Source organism: Schistocerca gregaria, chromosome 3, assembly GCF_023897955.1.
Source record: "Schistocerca gregaria isolate iqSchGreg1 chromosome 3, iqSchGreg1.2, whole genome shotgun sequence".
NCBI classification, from domain to species: domain Eukaryota; kingdom Metazoa; phylum Arthropoda; class Insecta; order Orthoptera; family Acrididae; genus Schistocerca; species Schistocerca gregaria.
Window position 1 is genome coordinate 772,602,199 of NC_064922.1, and position 22,141 is coordinate 772,624,339.

General features: G+C 41.8%; 1 protein-coding gene across 1 annotated transcript in view; it reads right to left on the minus strand.

Moving 5' to 3' along the window:
* LOC126355605 (zinc finger protein AEBP2) overlaps nt 1–16,708 on the minus strand; it is a 137,887-nt gene extending 121,179 nt beyond the window's left edge. The window contains exon 1 of the mRNA XM_050005968.1: nt 16,604–16,708. The gene's annotated coding sequence lies outside the window, so the exon portion shown is untranslated. The remainder of the gene's footprint in view (nt 1–16,603) is intronic.
* Between the last annotated feature and the right edge of the window lie 5,433 nt (nt 16,709–22,141).

Below are 22,141 nucleotides of genomic sequence, written 5' to 3' on the forward strand. Positions count from 1 at the left end.
ATGGACTTTCACGACAGTTAAGGACAATTAAGTGAAATCAGGACGTACTCAAAGTTTTGAAGTGATAAGCCCAAAAGGAATTTTTTTTCCGAAACATGTACTGCTGTCGTGGTTTTAGTGTGTTCCAGAATACGGCAATTCTGTATGTACCATGTCAGTGCGGGCAGTTACACCTTTATTACGCGCATGGGTGACTACAAAGCTATGATCAACGATAACACTCTCTACAAATATCACTCTGTAACCATAAATGTCATTAGTAAAATGCCTCTCTAATTCTCAAATTTGTAATTCATCAGATTTTTTGATTATAGCCGTTCGAGAGATGTTATTAACTACTCTTTCAGATACTAAGTACATTACTTAGATTTCACACCATGATTATTTTGAAATGTCATTTGAAGACATACTACCAACGCCGGTAGTCAAAATACATACGTGCGACATAAATGTTGTGCACTCATTAAGAAATTTACTCATAGCTTTACCAACATTTTCTTTTCTCGAAACAAAATACACCTAATGCAGAATATATTTTAGAATCAGCAATGAGGTAAACTGCGGTTATAATAACCGAACTTAAAACAAAAAAGTACAGAAGAGAAGAACTAGAAAATAATGCAACGAATCTGAAGGAAACAAGTATCTGAGTCTTTCAATATAAGTAAGTATCTTGAATCAGGAAGACGCGTGGATTATAAGAAAAATATAGCGTTGTTGTCATTTAGTGCTATGAGATGTAATAGTATATAATGTATGAGGGCCAAAATGAAAGTAAAATTAAAAAAAAGCTTATAATATTGCTATCCACATTGAGTCTTCCAACAAGGTTCTATTGAATTATTACAAATACGAAATTTAGCTAATATAATCTGGGACACCGTGCTAACAATTCAACATGTTGTTGTTGTTGTGGTCTTCAGTCCTGAGAGTAGTTTGATACGCCTCTCCATGTAACTCTATCCTGTGCAAGCTTTTTAATCTCCCAGTAGCTACTGCAGCCTACATCCTTCTGAATCTTCTTAGTGTATTCATCTTTTGGTCTCCCTCTACGATTTTTACCCTCCACGCTGCCCTCCAGTGCCAAATTTGTGATCCCTTGATGCCTCAGAACATGTCCTACCAATCGATCCCTTCTTCTAGTCAAGTTGTGCCACAAATTACTCTTCTCCCGAATCCTATTCAATATCTCCTCATTAGTTACGTGATCTACCCACCTAATCTTCAACATTCTTCTGTAGCACCACATTTCGAAAGCTTCTATTCTCTTCTTGTCCAAACTATTTATCGTCCGTGTTTCACTTCCATACATGGCTACACTCCATACAAATATTTTCAGAAACGACTTCCTGACACTCAAATCTATACTCGATGTTAACAAATTTCTCTTCTTCAGAAATGCTTCCCTTGCCATTGCCAGTCTACATTTTATATCCTCTCTACTTCAACCATCATCAGTTATTTTGCTCCCCAAATAGGAAAACTCATTCACTACTTTAAGTGTCTCATTTCCCAATCTAACTCTCTCAGCATCACCCGACTTAATTCGACTACATTCCATTATCCTCGTTTTGCTTTTGTTGATGTTCATCTTATATCCTCCTTTCAAGACACTATCCATTCCGTTCAACTGCTCTTCCAGGTCCTTTGCTGTCTCTGACAGAATTGCAATGTCATCGGCGAACCTTAAAGTTTTTATTTCTTCTCCCTGGATTTTAATACCTACTCCAAATTTTTCTTTTGTTTCCTTTACTGCTTGCTCAATATACAGATTGAATAACATCGGGGAGACGCTACAACCCTGTCTCACTCCCTTCCCTACCACTGCTTCCCTTTCATGTCCCTCGACTCTTATAACTGCCATCTGGTTTATGTACAAATTGTAAATAGCCTTTCGCTCCCTGTATTTTAACCTTGCCACCTTTAGAATTTGAAAGAAAGTATTCCAGTCAACAATGTTAAAAGCTTTCTCTAAGTCTACAAATGCTAGAAACGTAGGTTTGCCTTTCCTTAATCTTTCTTCTAAGATAAGTCGTAAGGTCAGTATTGCCTCATGTGTTCCAACATTTCTACGGAATCCAAACTGATCTTCCCCGAGGTCGGCTTCTACCAGTTTTTCCATTTGTCTGTAAAGAATTCGCGTTAGTATTTTGCAGCTGTGACTTATTAAACTGATAGTTCGGTAATTTTCACATCTGTCAACACCTGCTTTCTTTGGTATTGGAATTATTATATTGAAGTCTGAGGGCATTTCCCCTGTCTCGTTCATCTTGCTCACCTGATGGTAGAGTTTTGTCAGGACTGGCTTTCCCAAGGCCGTCAGTAGTTCTAATGGAATGTTGTCTACTCCCGGGTCCTTGTTTCGACTCAGGTCTTTCTGTGCTCTATCAGACTCTTCATGCAGTATCGTATCTCCCATTTCATCTTCATCTACATCCTCTTCCATTTCCATAATATTGTTCTCAAGTACATCACCCTTGCGTAGACCCAACATAGACGATGAAAATTGATACCGTCACTACAATTGTACAGGTTTACTTCTGTGTGCATAGAAGCAACCTCAAACATGATAAGGAATGAGGCCGAAAAGTTCAATTTTACTTCTTTTATCAGCAGATTGCTTAGCGCGTCTCCTCATTTGGAAAGTTAAATGTAACGGTCTCAGCTGTTTGGACCAATGTGTGCCGCGGGTAGAGTGCCGCCAGACACGCAGGCGCTAACTGCTGGCGAAAGGCAGAAAGTGAAATCTCCCGCTGACCCAATGACCGTGTGCCGACACCGACAGTGATTCGGCGCGCTGCCACATCGTGGCGCCACTGGTAGTCGTCGCAAGGTCGCCCATGGTCGCCTCGCGGTCCGAAGTTTGAGAAGACGTCGTACTTTGTGTGAAGGCTAAACGAACTCGATGAAGCACGTCAGCTGGCAATTCGAATGTTTTCTGAATATAGACTGTTTCAAAAACACCTATTTGATTTCAAATGAATACGTCTTCTAAATGAATGGGGACAGAAACTTAAGCCTCTGACTAAAAAGTTTTTATTTTCAAAAGAAAGATCCGGATTAATGAGAGTGCCTCTTTTACGTAAACGTGCAAATCATGTGGTACGATTAGGATCGAACTTTTCATCCGTTTCCTGGCTGGTTTGACGCGAAATGTGCGATTTTCTCTCCTGTGACAATCTATACATGTCAGAGTAGCACTTGAACCCTACGTCTTCAAATATTTGACCCATATATTCCAATATCTGTCTTCACATATACAGTTTTTATCCTCTACATCTCCCTCAAGTATAACGGGTCCATTCGCTGATGTCGTAATATGTGTCCTATCATCCTGTCCCTTCTTCTTTCCAATGTTCTGTTGGGTTGGCAGAAGAGCCAACACCGTGTTACTAGAGGACGCCGAAATGCACGCGTTTAGCTCACGTAGGCTGGCGTGAGGAGGGAAGGACTATACTGACGTGAGGTCTGAAACATGACAAGGAATTAGAATTCAGAAAGCGGACGTAGCTAGTTTGATACTTAACTTTAATCCATTAATGATGAACGTCGCTCTTTACGGTATCATGAGTCATAATATAAATATCAATAGTAACTGAATATGGCGCCTTGTAGGTCGTAGCAAATGACGTAGCTGAAGACTATGCTAAACTGGTGACACCACATGTTCTCCATGTTTCTTTCCTCGCTGATACAGCTGAGAGCGAGCGCATTTCTTATTAGTCCAGTTAATGTTTATCATCGTTCTTCAGCACCACATCTCAAACGCTTGGAGTCTCTTCTTTTCCGGTTTATCCACAGTCAATGATTAACTACAATATAATGCTGTTCTCCAAACGTACATTCTCAGATTTTTTTCCTGAAATAAAGGCCAGTATTAAAAAAATAATAGACTTCTTTTCGCGAGGAATGCTCTCTTTGCCTTATTCTGATTTTTATGTTCCCCCTGTTTCGTCTGTCATGTGTTACTTTGCTTCCAAGGCAGCAGAATTCCTTAATTTCATCTAATTTGTGGTCACCAATTTTATGTTGCGTTTATGATTTTTGCTATTTCTCACTATTTTTGTCTTTTTCCGGTTTTCTTGAATCCTGATTTTGTATTTATTAGGCTGCTTATTCCATTCAACAATATCTGTAATTTTTCTTTGCTTTCACTGAGGATAGCAATATTAGCAAAGAATCGTACCACAGACATCCTTTCACTCTGAATTTTAATACAATTCCTCAACCTTTCTTTTATTTCCTTCGTTGCTGCTTCGATGTATAGATTCAAAAATAGGAGTGAAACTCTGAGTTCCTGTCTTACATCCTTTTTTATTCGAGTACTTCGTTTTTGATCTTCCAATGTCCTTCTTTCTTCTTGGTTCTTGTACATATTCTATATAATCGGTCTTTCCCTATAGCTTACTTAGTTTTCTGAGAAGGTTGAGCACCTTGGACCATTTTACATTGTTGAATGCTTTTTCTTGATAGACAAATCCTATGAATGGGTCACCAGTTTCTTAACTCTTGCTTCCATTATTAAGCGTTACTTTTCGTAAAGCCAAACTAATCACCATGTGACAGAACCTCAGCTTCCTTTTCCATTCTTCTGTGTACAATTCTTGTCAGTTTTTGTGTACCTCTTGCAAATGCCCGATGTGCTCTTTCACTAGACGCACTAAGAACATTCGGTCGTTGACAGAACGAACGGGATATTGGTCTTCAGTAAAAATTTCTCACGAAGTAACTAATTTTTTTGTTATAGAACTGTCAGAATCTTGCCCTGAGAATCAATTTCCTGGACGATACAATACGGAAGCAGGGTTTCCTTACGACCACTGCCAGATCTGCTGGGCATGGAACATTTCTGTCTCTCGGTTGATGTTTCTGAGTATCTAATGCTGAAGATATACTAATTTTCCAAGAAGTTTCATATTTGTTACACCTTTACTTTAATAATAGTTTCATAACATCAACAATTTAAATCTTTTTAAAATGAATGTTTCTCTAGATGCTGATCAATAAATCATAACCTGGTCAAAGCGATGTTTTTTTTTTCCCTCTTACATGAGTAGCATTCTTTGTAGTTATATTTGTATGTATGCTTTTATACCAGGTTTCTGAAAAATAATCAGCACAGTTAATGGCTGTTAGTCACCTAGTTTAAACAGCTAAAGTATATCTATGATAGAAGGACCGTAATTGTCTAACTTGCAACAAATTCGTTTAATGTTCGATGGTATGCGGTTTTCACCTGCTTAGCAAGTCTTCTTCGACCTGCCGTATTCACTAAACGTGTAATGTATTCCAAGGCCTTGCACTCTTGTACGCACAGACAGTATTTAGGGACGACTATCCTATACCGCAATTAATATATCATATTACATGAAGATGACGTTTCATACATGTTATGAGCATAACATTGCAAATCATTTGTGATTCTGGTTGGACATATTATCAAGATTAACGGTGAGGATGTTTTCGAAAGTATTATATCTTCGTGCCAAGTCGTTCTCATTAAAACGTACATCAGCAATGTCTTTGAATTCTTAAATAGACTTAGTATGTTTTGGTCAGACATAACCAACGTCGGAGGGATGGTTTCGATCGATAAGGATTTCAGCTTTTATTTTGAGCAGTATACGTTAATCCTTGAGTTTTTCTTTGATGTAAGCATACACTTTTGCACAAGGAAGCCACAGTGAAAAGGCAGTCTGATGTCGAATTCCCCGATTACAGCGTAATTGTAATTTATTATACGTCGGGTGCGCTATGTAATTCAAAATCTGCTGCAGAATGCAGAGACAAAACACGTGAAGAAATGTGTATGAGACCCAAGATGGGTCTCCAATGAGAGCAAAGTGTTGAGGCCACAACCCATTTCTTTGTCATAGGCACTAGGAATAACAGAGAAGGAAAGCAGCGCCACCAGCTCCTAGCTTTGAAATTTGTTCCCTGTTACTCAAGTATCAGAATTAGTTCATTTTACAACTACGCATCCTCAAGGCCGCTACGTTTATAAGGTAGCTTATTTCTTTTCGGTGTTCGTACTAATGTTGCACAAATTCTAAAATAACTTTGTTTCTATTGTCCATAGGAAATGATGACTATGAAACCGAAACAGGATATCTGTTATAACAAATGAAAATGCGAGTTAGACTGTAATATCGGCAGTTTACTATCAAGAGATTGTAGCGGAGAGTCTGGAAAGCGATACTTATGGAAACAACAGATTTGAAGATTCCGTCTAGCTGCAATAAAAAAATGTAAAACTGTAAAATAGAGCCACGTTACAGAAATCGGAGAAAATAAGTAAAGAAAACTGACGGTGAAAATCTGCCTCTGTTGGAGAGATCTAGAAATTGAAATAGGGGATAATAGCCTGTAAGATATTCTGGTGCAGCAGCTCTCGCAACATTTTCTTTCATCGGCAACCGGTTTTTCGTGGCCGGTTATACAACGGATACCTATTGCGTCATTTGCTTCTTAGGTAGCTGCAAGAACGCTGCTCTGACTAACAGAAGCAGTGCCGCGCAGACGTCCCTACACGTCGTCGCAAACGTGAGAGACAAGTATTTTCTCTTCGTTTCATAACGTGACCATTAAGATTCCAAAATACGAACGATTCGAAGGTCCCGTGTGTATTAAACCATCTCATAGTCGTTTTTATTCTCCTTAAAAAAGAAATGCTTTCTGTCTTAAGATATTAGATTCTACTTGAGGAGGTCTTAGTGTCCTTGTGACTTAAGTTGAGAGATGCACTTGCAATTGTTCTGTTTTGTTATATATTTACCAGATTCCGTGGAACCATTCGACCCACAGCTTACTGATTATGGAAGGAGTCAGTATGGAGTGCATGGAATGCCTTCTGGAAAAGTTATAAACAAACAGAATGAGAGATTATAGGAATCAATAACACACGTGAGAGAAAATTTCTCACCTACTACGAGGAACTTCAGTATAAAATACAGGGAGTGTGTCACACTGAAACCTTCCAACTTTGGTTTGAAGTCTTGGAATTTAGTACACAATTTTTTTAGTCCTGCTGGATGCCTATGAAACCGGCTGAACAGCGCAAACCTTTTCGTACAGTGCTTTAGGTAATGTGTATTGTTTTTCAGTTTAGTATTCACCGAATGCTCCAGTTTCGTCTGAGTGAGTCAGTATTGACAACTACAAACCCCATTATGGATTGCATGCACAAGGATGACAAAGAATTCCGCGACACATGCACAACGGCCTATACAAAGTACACGAAGACACAGTAGATCCGCCTGACGGCCCATTTCTGGAATAACAATGTTATCCATGAATGTGAAGAGTTGCCCCAAAATACGATACCATAGGGGCTAATAGTGTGAAAGTAATCGATGTAAACAAGCTTTCGTTTTTCAGTGTCAGGCAGTGGAATTTATTCGTGTAGTACAGCATCATTCATTTCTTCACGAGATATTGAACCTGACATTACGAAAAGCGCTTACCACCTACTTCAGTCGTTTGACCAACTTGTGATAATGGAACATCGTTATTACAAGAGTTTCATGTCATGAAATGTGTGCATAGCGTTTTGTTGCAGTTAAGCGTTAATCTATTCCCTGAATGTCTCATGTCGCTTAGCCCTGTTGTCCCAGAAATCTAAAGAAATATTGCAGTTCATCACTGCCATCATTAATGTGAATCATGGGCAACATGTTTGTGGCACGCAAGGAAGAAAACAACTCTCCCGATTCATCAGTGGAAAGCTGAAACCTTGTGTCGTTTGTTGAAGTGTCGTTTTTACGTCACCTGGTGGGATCCGGTCGTGATCAACTGCAAACTTTTATGAAGGTTCACTTAGTTATCTCAGCCTCTGTTAGCAGGTGTCCTAAGCAAAATGGCACTTTATTGACATACTGCAGCCGACACTTTAATTGGCCACGTATGGGTGTTGGTTAACTAGCTTTTAAAAAAGAGAAAGTGGCACCTAAATGCGAACTTTTTTAAAACTCCATTCATTCTCCACTCCAAGGATTGGAGCGGGATGTGCGAGACCCGGCCCAAGAGTTGCGGTCATATTCAGTGAGTTATCAGACAAGCTGATAGTAGAGCAGTTGGGGGGATCCGAATTGGAAATAAAAGGGAGGGGCTTACCAGTTCTGGACTTCACCTTACAACTGAGGAAGACCTCCCAAAAACCTTGGTCAGAACCAAGAGACTGGAACAATATTAATTTATTTCTGGGACGTCGTCCATCATTATGGACACTGTCCTAACCAAAAATTGAAATGTTATATGTGTGTAAAGTATATTTAACGGGAACAATGTGCCAAAATATTTACAGTTGTAATTGTTTTTAACGAAGAGAAACTACTGGATAATCATGATTGTAATGTTGTGCTGGTAACATTATTAAGTATCACCATCACTCCTAGGGAAGGAATGTACGGTTAGTTAATGACACACTAATTTCATGTGGTGATGCCGGCACCATCTCCGGCGCAAAGAAGTATTTGAAAAAAAAAAATCTCTCACGGAAATACTGCGCTTATTAGTAGGTGCGTATACTTTACTAGGTTTTCGTGTTTAGAGTCAGTTTCCACAACATTTTTTTGTGTTATACATCGCGTGATGCTGGAAACTAATGAACCAATGTTTCAATCACAACTGCAGGTGGCTTTCAAGATGGTGTGCGACGTAAAAATATGGGGCGTGGGGACCAATACAGTAATGGACCAGAAACTGACTTTCACGCATCTATTGGAGGCGATACGCCACTGACGTCTTCCGGCCAATGAAAAGCTCGCTCAGTTGTACAGGCGAGGTGCCCTAGTATAGAGCATGTTGCCGAAACTACTGAGACAACTGGCATTAATCGGCCAATCCGCCGCCCATTAAACATTACGGTAAGGCGCTGTCGCACGATCTGTAAGAAAAGGTGTGGTGTACTGTCGCGTGTAAACCACAGTCATTGTCTCCCTACAGGGGTAACGTTCTCCAGTAGCTTTGGTAACTCATCTCAGAAATGGGTGGTGCAAAGCACCTGTTGATCTGTTTGTCAAAGTATATGACCCCGTGAATCTATCACCGACAGTTCCTGATCAAACACTGATACTGAAGCCCCTTGATAGCTCGAGGATTTGCGTATGCTCACACGTGCGTATTGTAACAGTCTACTATACCATATTTTGTTCAAAAATGGTTCAAATGGCTCTGAGAGCTATGGGACTTAACAGCTGAGGTCATCAGTCCTCTAGAACTTAGAACTACTTAAACCTAACTAACCTAAGGACATAATACACATCAATGCCCGAGGCAGGATTCGAACCTGCGACCGCAGCGGTCCCGCGGTTCCTGACTGAAGTGCCTAGAACCGCTCGGTCGCTCCCGGCGGGCTACCATGTTTTGTGAATCCTGCCTCATCTGTAAATAAAATGTAGATATTGGTTTCTAGACGTATCATTATAGGAACTGTTTTTTCAAGTTTTCCTCTGTACTACCCTTGTAGGAATGTGATACTTTTTTAAACACTCTGAATGTAGATGTGGAACTTAAATTCCATTACGCATTTGCGGTGTGTGGGGTTAGCGAAGTGCAAGCGATGAGTACCCCATTAAATGTCTGAATGCGAAACTAACGGGACATCTTTCGTAATTGACGTGTCCGTGCTGCACACCCGGCTTCGAGTCGCGTGTAATTCAAAATGACGGTTTGGCGCAGACCGCCCTGCCGGAGGAAAGCGTGGCAGATGAGCGTCTGCTATAAAATTGCCGGCCAGGCTGTCGAGTGAAAGGCAAAGGCTACAGTGGCCGCCAACGAGCACCGCATTTGTATCTGGCGTGCAGAATTTAAGTTTCAGTGAATACTGCCTTCACCCGCACGGATCACCCGTCGGGTTCCCACAAACTCAAGGTGAATGTGTGTGTCTGGATTTCTGTGAATAACGTCTTTGGCCTGTATCTGTTGAACTTGCCCGGGATAGAACAAGTGTACTCACTCGAAGTTTCGTTGGAATACACTGCCCTTGTGGTGCCATGCATTTACCATCGTTTCCTTGTCCATTAAGTACATGGTCGCCAACACTTGACTGAGGTCTGCAGACTACTGCACAATTTGGTATTTTTCTCAACAATGAAATATTGGCAAAGGAGAAAGAAGCGATAAGTGATTGTTCTATATTAATAATGTACATCTGATGCACCACTGCGGTCTTTGCCCTGACAATGACGACATATACCGAGTCACTCTCGTATGATAGATAAATTGGCCAAGGGTTTGTTCGAAACACGGGATTTCAACCCAAACACGACTCCAGCGCTTACGCACTTGCCTCTCCTTCGCCGATACGTATAAATATAAACATCCGATAATGCAAATGTGGAATCGATCGACTTAAGAGTGGGATCGAAATATTTAAGTCAATGTTTCTCAGTCTCATACGAACTTAGAGATGCCTACATCATAAGTCAAATAATTCTGAGAAAATACCCTTGTTTGACATTGAAGTGTCTACTAAAATGAATATTCCTGACTGAGTAATTCTGGGACCAAAACTTTCATCATGTGTTCGATTCACATTCGGTACACAGTTTTAGTTTGTCTGGAAATACAATATGATTCAGCTCTTGCTAACTGTAGGTTTTATGCAACGACCAACACCTTCAAACATCGCTGGAGGCCACGGCTTTCCAGTTATTCAATAAAAACACGTTTTGAAGGTCACCTTTGTATGTTTTTCTTGAATAATTCGAGAACTAAGTCCTCTAGTGATAACATATCCCAGTACAAAATTTAAATTCGTTAAATTTCCTACAAAAAGGTCTTGTTCATTTCCTCTGTAGGAGTAATAGTTTGTTCACAGCGAGCGAGACAGTATTATGGGACCAAACTGCTGAGGTAATCGGTCCCTAGGCTTACTCACTACTTAATCTAAGTTAAACTAACTTACGCTAAGGACAACAGACACACCCATGCTCGAGAGAGGACTCGAACCTCCGGCGGGGGGTTCAAATGGTTCAAATGGCTCTGAGCACTATGGGACTTAACATCTGAGGTCATTAGTTCTAGAACTATTTAAACCTAACTAACCTAAGTACATCATACACATCCATGCCCGAGGCAGGATTCGAACCTGCGACCGTAGCGGTCGCGCGGTTCCAGACTGAAGCGCCTAGAACCGCTCGGCCACCAGCGCCCGGCCAGACGGGAGGAGCCGCGCGAAGCGTGACAAGACGCCCTAGACCACGCGGCTATTTGAAGGCGTTGTGGGTTGCATAAAATCCATGGGTAGGGGCTATGGGCAGCATGTTGGGTGTTTGAAAAATAATACGTGGAAGTAATACAAGTTAATTTCATGTTCAGTTGCATAACCGTAGGATTGTGTTGCTGAAGGAAGGTTAACAGCAGTTAACAGTTGAATATGAAAAAAAGCAGAAAGGAAAACAAATCCAGAGTATTGCAACAGAAAAGAGAAAAATTTGACGATACACTTAGCGGAACATAATCACATTTATGGAATGCGAAGCGTTCTAAACAAGTATCAAGATAGAAGTGGAATTCAGAAATATATGGGAGTGAATGAAATCAGGTGATGCCAGAAGAATTAAATCAGGAAAGTAGACCCTGAAAGTAATAAATGAGTTTTACCATTTGGGCAGCAAAATTACGGACTATGCCTGAAGTAGAGAGGAGAATCGAGAGGAGAGCAAATGAAAACTGGCAATAGCGAGAAAAGCATTGCTTAAAGTGGGAAACTTTTGTACATCAAATATAAATTTAAGCATTAGGATGTCTTTTCTGAAGCCCTTTGTCTGAATTGTAGCCGTGTACAGAAGTGAAACATGGACGGGAAATAGTTCGGGCAAGAAGAGAGCAGGTTTTCGAATGTGATGCTACAAGAGAATTCTGAAGATTAGATGGGTAGTGAGGTAACTAATGACGAAGTGTTGAATGGAGTCAGTGTGGACAGAAATGCGTGGCATAACGTGATTAAAAGAAGGGATAGATAAGGACACATCGTACGGTCTAAACGAATCGTGAGTTTGTTCATGGTGGTGAGAGTGGAGGAATAAAAGCTGCAGAGAGATGTCAAGGTTCGACAGTAGTAAGCAAATTACATCTGCATTTACATTTATACTCCGCAAGCCACTCAACGGTGTGTGGCGGAGGGCACTTTACGCACCACTGTCATTACTTTCCTTTCCTGTTCCAGTCGCGTATGGTTTGCGGGAAGAACGACTGCCGGAAAGCCTCCGTGCGCATTGGAATCTTTCTAATTTTACATTCGTGATTTCCTCGGGCGGTGTAAGTAGGGGGAAGCAATATATTCGATACCTCATCGAGAAACGCACCCACTCGAAACCTGGACAGCAAGCTACACCGCGATGCAGAGCGTCTCTCTTGCAGAGTCTGTCACTTGAGTTAACTAAACATCTCTGTAACGCTATCACGTTTACCAAATGACCCTGTGACGAAACGTGCCGCTCTTCTTTGGATCTTCTCCATCTCCTCCGTCAACCCGACCTGGTATGGATCCCACACAGATGAGCAATCCTGAAGTATAGGTCGAACGAGTGTTTTGTAAGCCACCTCCTTTGTTGATGGACTACATTTTCTAAGGACACTCCCAATTAAAGTGGATGTAGGTTGTAGTAGTGATAAAGAGATGGAGAGGCTTGAGCTGGATACAGTAGCATGGAGAGATGTGGCGAGTAAGTCTTCGGACTGAAGACCACCATAACAACGTGAGAGTACGCCATGAGCGTGCTTATACGGACGGTTGTAAATGAAGGTTGACTGAACAAGAGTACGTTCCCTTGGGGCGGAGTAGAGTAGTGAGAAGAACAGCCCAAAATTAGGCCTACTTAGCCATCCTTGAGGTCGAGGACAGCCGTTGGACAAGGACAACTGAAATTTAATGCCTTTTTATTTTTCCGCCTGGTCTTAATTACTCGAGATGGCTGCGATTAAACTTGCTGCGATTAAACTTGGCGCCTGAGGCACGCAAGTAGACGTTTCCCGTAAACTGGCGGTGCGCATCCGGCGCCGAAGTGCTACATGCCGGCAGAGGGCAGTAATTAACGGCATTTCGCTAGCAGTCCAGCGTGCTGGTTAGGTTGTTTTCCCTCGCGCCAGAAATGGGCCAGTAGTAGGGAGAGGAGCAGCAAGAAGCGGGGAGCGGCAGCGGGAGGAGAAAGTGAAAGGTAAATAAAAAGCAAACAGCAGGAAAGCGCGCCACGGCGGGTGACTGGCCGCAGTGGAAGCTGCCGAGTAGGGTGGGGGTGTGAGGGGGAGGGGAGGGGCGAATCACCGGAAAGCTGGAGCCGGCCAACTCGGCTCTGCGCAGGCGCAGAATCTGTGTCACGCCGAGCAGCACGCAGCCTTGGTGTTCGCCCAAAACGCTTGCCCAATATCGGCGCGTTGCGCAAAGTATAGAGGGCTAGACTCAGAAATGCTGCTCAGGTGTGCTGACAGCTGACCCGCGCAGCTCCGGACGAGTGGTGTCTGTCTGAGGCCGCCGGAGAAGCGCATACATGAATAATGCGATCAGCTGACCTCTCTGTTCTTATGCTGAACCCTACGATCCCGCAAGATTATAATCCAGCTGCTACTGCAAGATTATAATCCAGTTGATACTGTAAAACTACCATATAACTTCCTGTCAACGATAATTCTACTGCCGACCGGAATGGCCGAGCGGTTCTAGGCGTTACAGTCTTGAGCCACGCAACCTCTATGGTCGCATCCTGTTTCGGGCATGGATGTGTGTGATGTCCTTAGGTTAGTTAAGTTTAAGTAGTTCTAAGTTCTACAGGACTGATGGCCTCAGAAGTTAAGTTCCATAGTGCTCAGATCCATTTGAACCATTTTGAAAATTCTACAAATCTATAATCATAATAATGGTTTTCTATGTTATACAATAGCTGTTGCTGTTACAACTCACGAGTTTTCTTTATTTTCTGCACGGCGCGTTTTGGCAGGTTATTACGGTTATCAGGTTTTTTTTCGCTTGCTATGACTTGACGCTTGAAACTGTCATACTTCACAAAAAAGTACACACTTGATAATTGCAGCTGTTTCTCGAAATGTGTCCTTCAGAAGATAAATAAAAGAAAATCTAGAGTGGCAGAAGAAAAATGTCATCGTATAAAAAAAGGCTCGTAATGGGTTCAAATACACCATAATAAAGTCATAATAACGATTCCATATTTTAACTGTAAAGGAACCCATGACTATACGTGCAGTAAAATCGCAGTGTGTTTGTGTTTCCTTCGTACACCCATGCCTAAATAAAACATTCTTTTCAGCTGACTGTAGTAATCAGGGTTTTTGAATATGTTGTTTAATTTTATCAGTTTTGGCCAATAAACTTCATTATCAGACATTAATTTTTATGTCCTATCTATCGCATACACTTAGGCAGTCTTATAGTTGCCACAGTAGAGGATGCTGGGGTACATTTACAGGATTTATATCTCATAGATCACAGTGCCAGGCGATGAAGTCGTCATTGCTTCGTAATCGATAGTAAATAAATGGAAACAGTAAACACTACCCATGGAAGAAAAGTTGTGAGAGTACGGTCTTGACTCTTTTTAACAAGGAGTTAGCAACCAGACTCTTCGTTTTCTTTGGTACATCAGTAAAACGTATAAAGAAGTACGCTAGAATGCTTAAGAGGTTGGTTTAGGTCCTCGCATATATTTTTTTAAAAGGAATGCCTGCTGACTCTCAAGAATTGGGCTGTTCGTTTTTCGTACGAACACTAGTAAAATTTACTGCAGGAGTAACATCAGAAAAACATATTCTGTAAATCAGCGTGTCGAATCAAATGGTCTAGACACTCACATCCACAAACAGATATATCCGAATCGCTGTGTAGTATTCATGACTACAGGCTTTGTAGATCTTACCTAAATCAGGTGAATGCGATTATGGTCCCTTCATTAACGTCACACCAGATTCCTTTGCCGACCCTTGGGCGATTAAGGTAAGGTTCACCTCTTACTACGAGATGTGAGACGTTGACAAGAAAAGAAGAATTGGGACGTCCTAGCGTATCTCATCGCAACACTGTTGCGGAATCAGTTGCTCGGTCCATCTTTTTCACTCATTGCGAAAAGCATTGAATTCACAGAAGATCCTTATTTCAGAGAAACAAAATATCTGACAGGGCCGAAGGCGAAGCGGATCGGTGTCCAGAATCCGCGCCCTCTCATACCGATTGATTTTTATTTTAAACGCAAACTCTTAAAGTCAGGGTAGACCGTGACTTATGAATATTTCAGGACATTCTCCATTATTTCCGAAGGAGAATTCCATTTGCATATCCGTAATTGATATTTTTTTTTTGGGGGGGGGGGGGGGGGGGGCAGAAGCTTCGCAGCTACGCTTTCTTTTAATTTTATTCGTTTAATTCCATTATTTCGCTGTTTGTTTTGGGGGCTTAGTATATATGACACTGCGACCCCGAATCTTGCCCCAAAAGATGAAATATAAATAAATAAAAAAGTGTACGTGTCTTACTTCTTTTGCGAAAACAAAAGTTATGAATATCAACCGGGACAAGGAAATACCTGTACCATCCTCATTTGTACTGTTTTCCACGAAACTTTTCGAAGAAATTATTGCTCCGTCATCAACTGGATGTATGTCAATTAATCCTTGATGTGGGACTGCTTTAAAAGTTTGAAAAAAAGTTTATTTCAAACAAAATCGAGGTACTATCATAGCGTAATAAGCTATTTTTACAAATGTATTCGTACATATTTCAAGACGTGCTGGTGTTGATCGTATGCTGTTAAGTCTTTGCGGTACTTCATTTTTATGTAAATGAATTTAAACGCTACTGTATATTGTAAAAGTGAACTGTCGAAACCTGCACGTAAGTCTCCTCGCATTCGGGATCAAACACATCAATAAAAAAGAAAAAAGAAAACACTTGATTTCCGGCCGGACACAGTAATCGTGTTTTCCGCTTCATATATGCCATTCGGTGACAAAACACCGCAAACGTGGGCTGTAATAAATGTGTACAGCCAGTGGTTGACTGAGGGCAATACTGCCATCCAAAATGCGTTAGAGCTTTTAGCGCTCGTACACTGTCTATTGCAAATCACTATTACTTGAGGGCAACATTATCAGTTCAAGAGTTAATAAGCTATGGATGCCTAGTATGTAAGACGTTTGCATAACCTGTGACTCTGCCATTCAGTTGTCAAAGGCTGCTTGTTCTGTCGTATGAACAACACTTGCATTTTCAGAGTGGGATGATGAGAGTACAGCTTGCCCGAAAAGTTTCGTGGAAAGTCGAATAAATGTGGCTGATTACATCTGAATATAATTTAGATTTTACGTTGGTTCTCCACAAATCACTTGAGGAAAATACCGGTACGACACCCTTGGAAGTGTCCAAGAGCTAGTTCTCTAATGAATCGGATGTCAATAGGGACTTGACGCCTTAACCTTCCTTCGGTTTCCACTGAACACCACCGTACTCACAGGGAAGTCCTAGATGCAATTTTCCACACGCTCGCTCGAGTCCGACACACGAAGACGGTGGTCCGTGAGTGCGGGCGGCAGTCACCTGTTTAGCGGCACCGGAAGGGCAGCACGGCTCAGCGGCAGCGGCAGCGGCAGCACTTACTTGTGGTCGTGCGAGGAGCGGAGCGCTGAGCAGAGCGAGTGGTGCCCGTGTGCCGAGCACTGAGGATCGTGTGAAACAAGTGAAGTGCGCGCCACCGCCCTACAAGGCTTTTAACATGGCGGCTCAGCCGCGGCGGAGGGGGCCGCGAAAGCAGTCGTGGCGGGTTGGGGGGAGGGGAGACTGCGCGCCCAGACGCGAGCTGCGGCTGCGGCTGCGGCCCGCGGGGTCCCACATGCACCACCGTCGCTGCCCTTCTTGCGGGCCAGCCTTCGTGAGTCGGCGCTTCGCGCTTTTCTGCCTGTTTTTGTTTCTTTCGTTCCGACCTGCACCCGCCGGGACACGACCTGCGCTCTGGGCAATTCCACGGCCACAAGAACATTTGTCCTATAGTACACGAAATAGCAAATCAGCTAGTGGAATTATTTTTGTTATGCTTGGGACCACAGACTCTACAAATACACTGAAGGAATTTTCTTACGTAAGGCTTTTTTCCATCAAATAAACCTTCTATTATTATCCGCGATTCGGACACGCGATGTACATCAAAGGGGCAATTTCAGAGTTTTGATAGCTTTCGTTTAATCTCGTACTAGTTGACAAACCCGGCATTGCCCAGATACTCAGTTTGCTAATTTTCTTTTAGAAACGAAAACAAAAACAAATTGTGTTTGTGGTGTAATATCCCATACAGTTTCTATTACGCTGGGCGCAGCTGCTTCGCATGTCTGCTACGCGATTTTGTAAATGTCTCTATGGCAACGCGTCTTCATAACTCTATAGACGATTGTTTTCACCTACAGCCGTTTGCGCTTAACGATTTAAAGCTACCAAAAGCGCTGCCAGGTGCAGGGATTTCCTTAAGTTGGCTCGCCTATAGGAGTGTCTTAGTAGTAAAGAATAGAAGTATTGATCCTCCATGCATGATGCGCCATTTTTTCATGCATCTCAGTGCTTAAGACGTCGTATCTCTTGAACTATGTGTCTACAATGACATATTTGTTTAGGTACATTTAGCGACATATGTGGATACTGTCGCAATATGTGTTGCGAATAGCCGGCCGCTGTGGCCGAGCGGTTCTAGGCGCTTCAGTCCGGAACCGCGCTGCTGCTACGGTCGCAGGTTCGAATCCAGCCTCGGCCATGGAGTGTGTGACGTCCCTAGGTTAGTTAGGTTTAAGTAGTTCTAGGTCTAGGGGACTGATGACCTCAGATGTCAAGTCGCATAGTGCTTGGAGCCATTTGATTTTTCTTCCGAATAGAGTTAGTAACAAAGAAGTACTAAATTTAAATGTCATGCACAATGCGGTAATTTTTCAGGAATCTCAGTATTTGTGACGCCAAATCTCCTGAACTATGACATGTATGGATTAGTTTCATTCGCTCAGTATGGTCTCTTTCCTGATCTTTTCAGCGTTTTCTGACAGGATAGTTGATTACTTGGTTAGTTAGTTACGTGTTCCGTATATCATCTGAACGATATTAATCGAAATGATGGGGAACAAATCGGTTTACAGAATTTGATGTTGGCACACCATTCTGTTGATTTCGTATCTCAGAAGTCGGGGAACACGTGAAACAGCGAGAATCGAAACAAACGTTCCGATCCACCAAACGAGACAATCCGCCAAAAACTTCCTTCAATTCCAAGGCATTTTCGATAATTTTAGGTCACCCTTAGTTTACCCTGTTCACTGTATCTCATTTTATCAACATTGTTTTTGTTCATTTAGGCTGCACATATTAGTAATACTGTAATTGTTTTCGGTTTCATCAAATTATCTTTACATTTAAGTTGTTTCTCTGAGAGTTACTCTTGTACCCGATACACTCAGATCTGAAGATCGTTTGATGAATCTGAAACCGGTCACAATTGTACTAATATATGCAATCCAGAAGAAAAAAAATGTCCCACAACCAGTGATTGCGTATTTTCAGCAAAAAATACATGTCAATTTTTGAATTTTAATTTAATAGTATTTAGTATATAATAATTTAATAGCATAATAGTAAAGAAGGCTTTTGTTAGCAGATGATGCTAGCACATAAGTGGCTGTGATGATTTCATCTACATCTACAGCCATACTCCGCAAACCACCTGTCGGTGTGTGGCGGAGGGTACCCTGTGTACCTCTATCGGTTCTCCCTTCTATTCCAGTCTCGTATTGTACGTGGAAAGAAGGATTGTCGGTATGCTTCTGTGTGGGCTCTAATCTCTCTGATTTTATCCTCATGGTCTCTTCGCGAGATATACGTAGGAGGGAGCAATATACTGCTTGACTCTTCGGTGAAGGTATGTTCTCGAAACTTTAACAAAAGCCCGTACCGAGCTACTGAGCGTCTCTCGTGCAGAGTCTTCCACTGGAGTTTATCTATCATCTCCGTAACGCTTTCGCGATTACTAAATGATCCTGTAACGAAGCGCGCTGCTCTCCGTTGGATCTTCTCTATCAACCCTATCTGGTGCGGATCCCACACTGCTGAGCAGTATTCGAGCAGTGGGCGAACAAGCGTATTGTAACCTACTTCCTTTGTTGTCGGATTGCATTTCCTTAGGATTCTTCCAATGAATCTCAGTCTGGCTTCTGCTTTACCGACGATCAACTTTATATGATCATTCCATTTTAAATCACTCCTAATGCGTACTCCCAGATAATTTATGGAATTAACTGCTTCCAGTTGCTGACCTGCTATTTTGTAGCTAAATGATAAGGGACCTATCTTTCTATGTATTCGCATTACATTACACTTGTCTACATTGAGATTCAATTGCCATTCCCTGCACCATGCGTCAATTCGCTGCAGATCCTCCTGCATTTCAGTACATTTTTCCATTGTTGCAACCTCTCGATACACCACAGCATCATCTGCAAAAAGCCTCAGTGAACTTCCGATGTCATCCACCAGGTCATTTATGTATATTGTGAATAGCAACGGTCCTATGACACTCCCCTGCGGCATACCTGAAATCACTCTTACTTCCGAAGACTTCTCTCCATTGAGAATGACATGCGACGTTCTGTTATCTAGGAACTCCTCAATCCAATCACACAATTGATCTGATAGTCCGTATGCTCTTACTTTGTTCATTAAACGACTGTGGGGAACTGTGTCAAACGCCTTGCGGAAGTCAAGAAAAACGGCATCTACCTGTGAACCCGTGTCTAAGGCCCTCTGAGTCTCGTGGACGAATAGCGCGAGCTGGGTTTCACACGACCGTCTTTTTCGAAACCCATGCTGATTCCTACAGAGTAGATTTCTAGTCTCCAGAAAAGTCATTATACTCGAACATAATGCGTGTTCCAAAATTCTACAACTGATCGACGTTAGAGATATAGGTCTATAGTTCTGCACATCTGTTCGACGTCCCTTCTTGAAAACGGGGATGACCTGTGCCCTTTTCCAATCCTTTGGAACGCTTCGCTCTTCTAGAGACCTACGGTACACCGCTGCAAGAAGGGGGGCAAGTTCCTTCGCGTACTCTGTGTAAAATCTTGTCTTTCTTCTTCATCTTTTTACATTCATCGTCTTTATTATTACGAGCACTTTTATTATTTGCGTTATTACATAGTGTTGTACTAATCTTTAATCCGTTTCTGCTTGATTCTACTTTGAACTGTCTCCGTCCAATAATCTGTTCTTCAGCTATAATTGATTTTTGCCTTTTGTGTTCTCTCATAGACTCAGGTCTATGGCTTGCAGTGGAGTCTTGGCTTCGGCCCCTCCTCCTCCTCTGGATAGCACCACCACTTCTATCAATTAGACGTCGGTTTTCAGGCCAACTCTGCTTTCATTCTGGGCTAGATCTCTCGCTGTCGTCACCATCTCGACTTCCCAGTCTGTTAGGGCTCAAGTGTCATCACCATGTACTAAAAATTGTGTTCTTCCATAAAAATTGGCATCTTTCTCATTGATATCGTTTTTCGGATGATTTTGTTGAAGTCTATGTTAAACAGTATGAGCGAGATACCATCATCTCGCCTAGTGTAAACGTTTCGAAACGTGGGGACCGATAACCACGAAATAAACTATGTGTGTTCTGTTAAATCCGGTACTACTTCTTTGTCAATGATATTCGACAGTCTTTTCTGAAGGATCGGCATCCGCAGGGATGACATGTTATAACGTGACGCTATTGTTTCAATCAGCTGTTTGCATAATTCACAAGTGTGTGGCTCTCCAATTCGAAAAACCACAAAATGCTTTTTAAAGAAGACGCTACTTGGAAATTTGGCCGTTTATGATAGACCTTGGAAACTAGTCGAGAATTTTCTGAAGGTCTTGCATCCGGTTAAGCGCCGAAGGTCTTCTGGAACATACGTTTTGTCATGCTATGTTTGTGCACGAGGCACGGCAGACTTCATTACTACTGCAGAAGGCGAAACGAATGTTTTACACGGCTTACTTAGACCACTCAGAGAAATGCCGGAATGTAAAGGGGGAGGATGGGTCATGATTCATTCCTGAATTGTCACTTATCGCTAATAAAACAAAATAATAGTTTTTTCGTAGTTATACACCACAAACGAATTAAGTAAAGGGATGGATAAAGAAGTAAGGGCTATTATTTCACTTACAGCACATGCCGGCCGCAGTGACCAAGCGGTTCTAGGTGCTTCAGTTCGGAACCGCGCAGCTGCTACTGTCGCAGGTTCGAATCCTGCCTCGGACATGGATGTGTGTGATGTCCTTAGATTAGTTAGGTTAAAGTAGTTCTACGTTTAGAGGACTGATGACCTCAGATGTTGTCCCATAGTACTTAGAGTCATTTGAACCATTTGAACCTTCAGCACAATAGTATAGGCTGTCAACGGCTACTGATTCGGTGATACACTAGAATGGAAAAATACTTCTTTAAATGCTTACTATTTTCAACTACAAGGCTGTTAATATCGAATGATATACCCTGGTTAGAAAAGTAGTCGAAAGGTACGAGAGATGTGGGACGCATGAATAGCAGAAAAAAGTATTAGATACGTTTGTTATTTTAAACTAGACTAGCTTTTTGTCAGTGGCTTTGCTCGCGACGCATATATCACATATGTTTCACACATATACATTTTTACATATATTTAAAGGACTACGTTTTATTTGTATACATATTTCTTCCGTACCTGCAGTGAATTTCGTCTTGTTGTTTCATCTGAATTCTGAAGAAATCTTTACTCCTGCAGGGTAGGAAGTATGCAAAAGGTCGAGAACAATGGTTCAACTTTATTGGTATGAAATCGGAATAAAAACTTTTTATATTTGTGATAGTGTATTTCATCTGACTCGTTCACATTCACTCGCATTCCTTCCTTTTCTTTTTAAATTTTGTTTATCGTGAGAGTCCCGGTGTAGAAGGAGAGTCGAGGTTTTGGGAGTAACATTTATTTCAACTTACAAACAAAACTCCAAAAACATTAGCACGCAAAACACTGTCTGAATCACAATTTGTTTTATTAGCTATTAGCGTTTTTGATTTTTCTTCAACTCATTTTTATTTGTGGCGCCGGAAGGTGCAATTTGTAAACTGCCAACGGAATCACTGTTGACGAA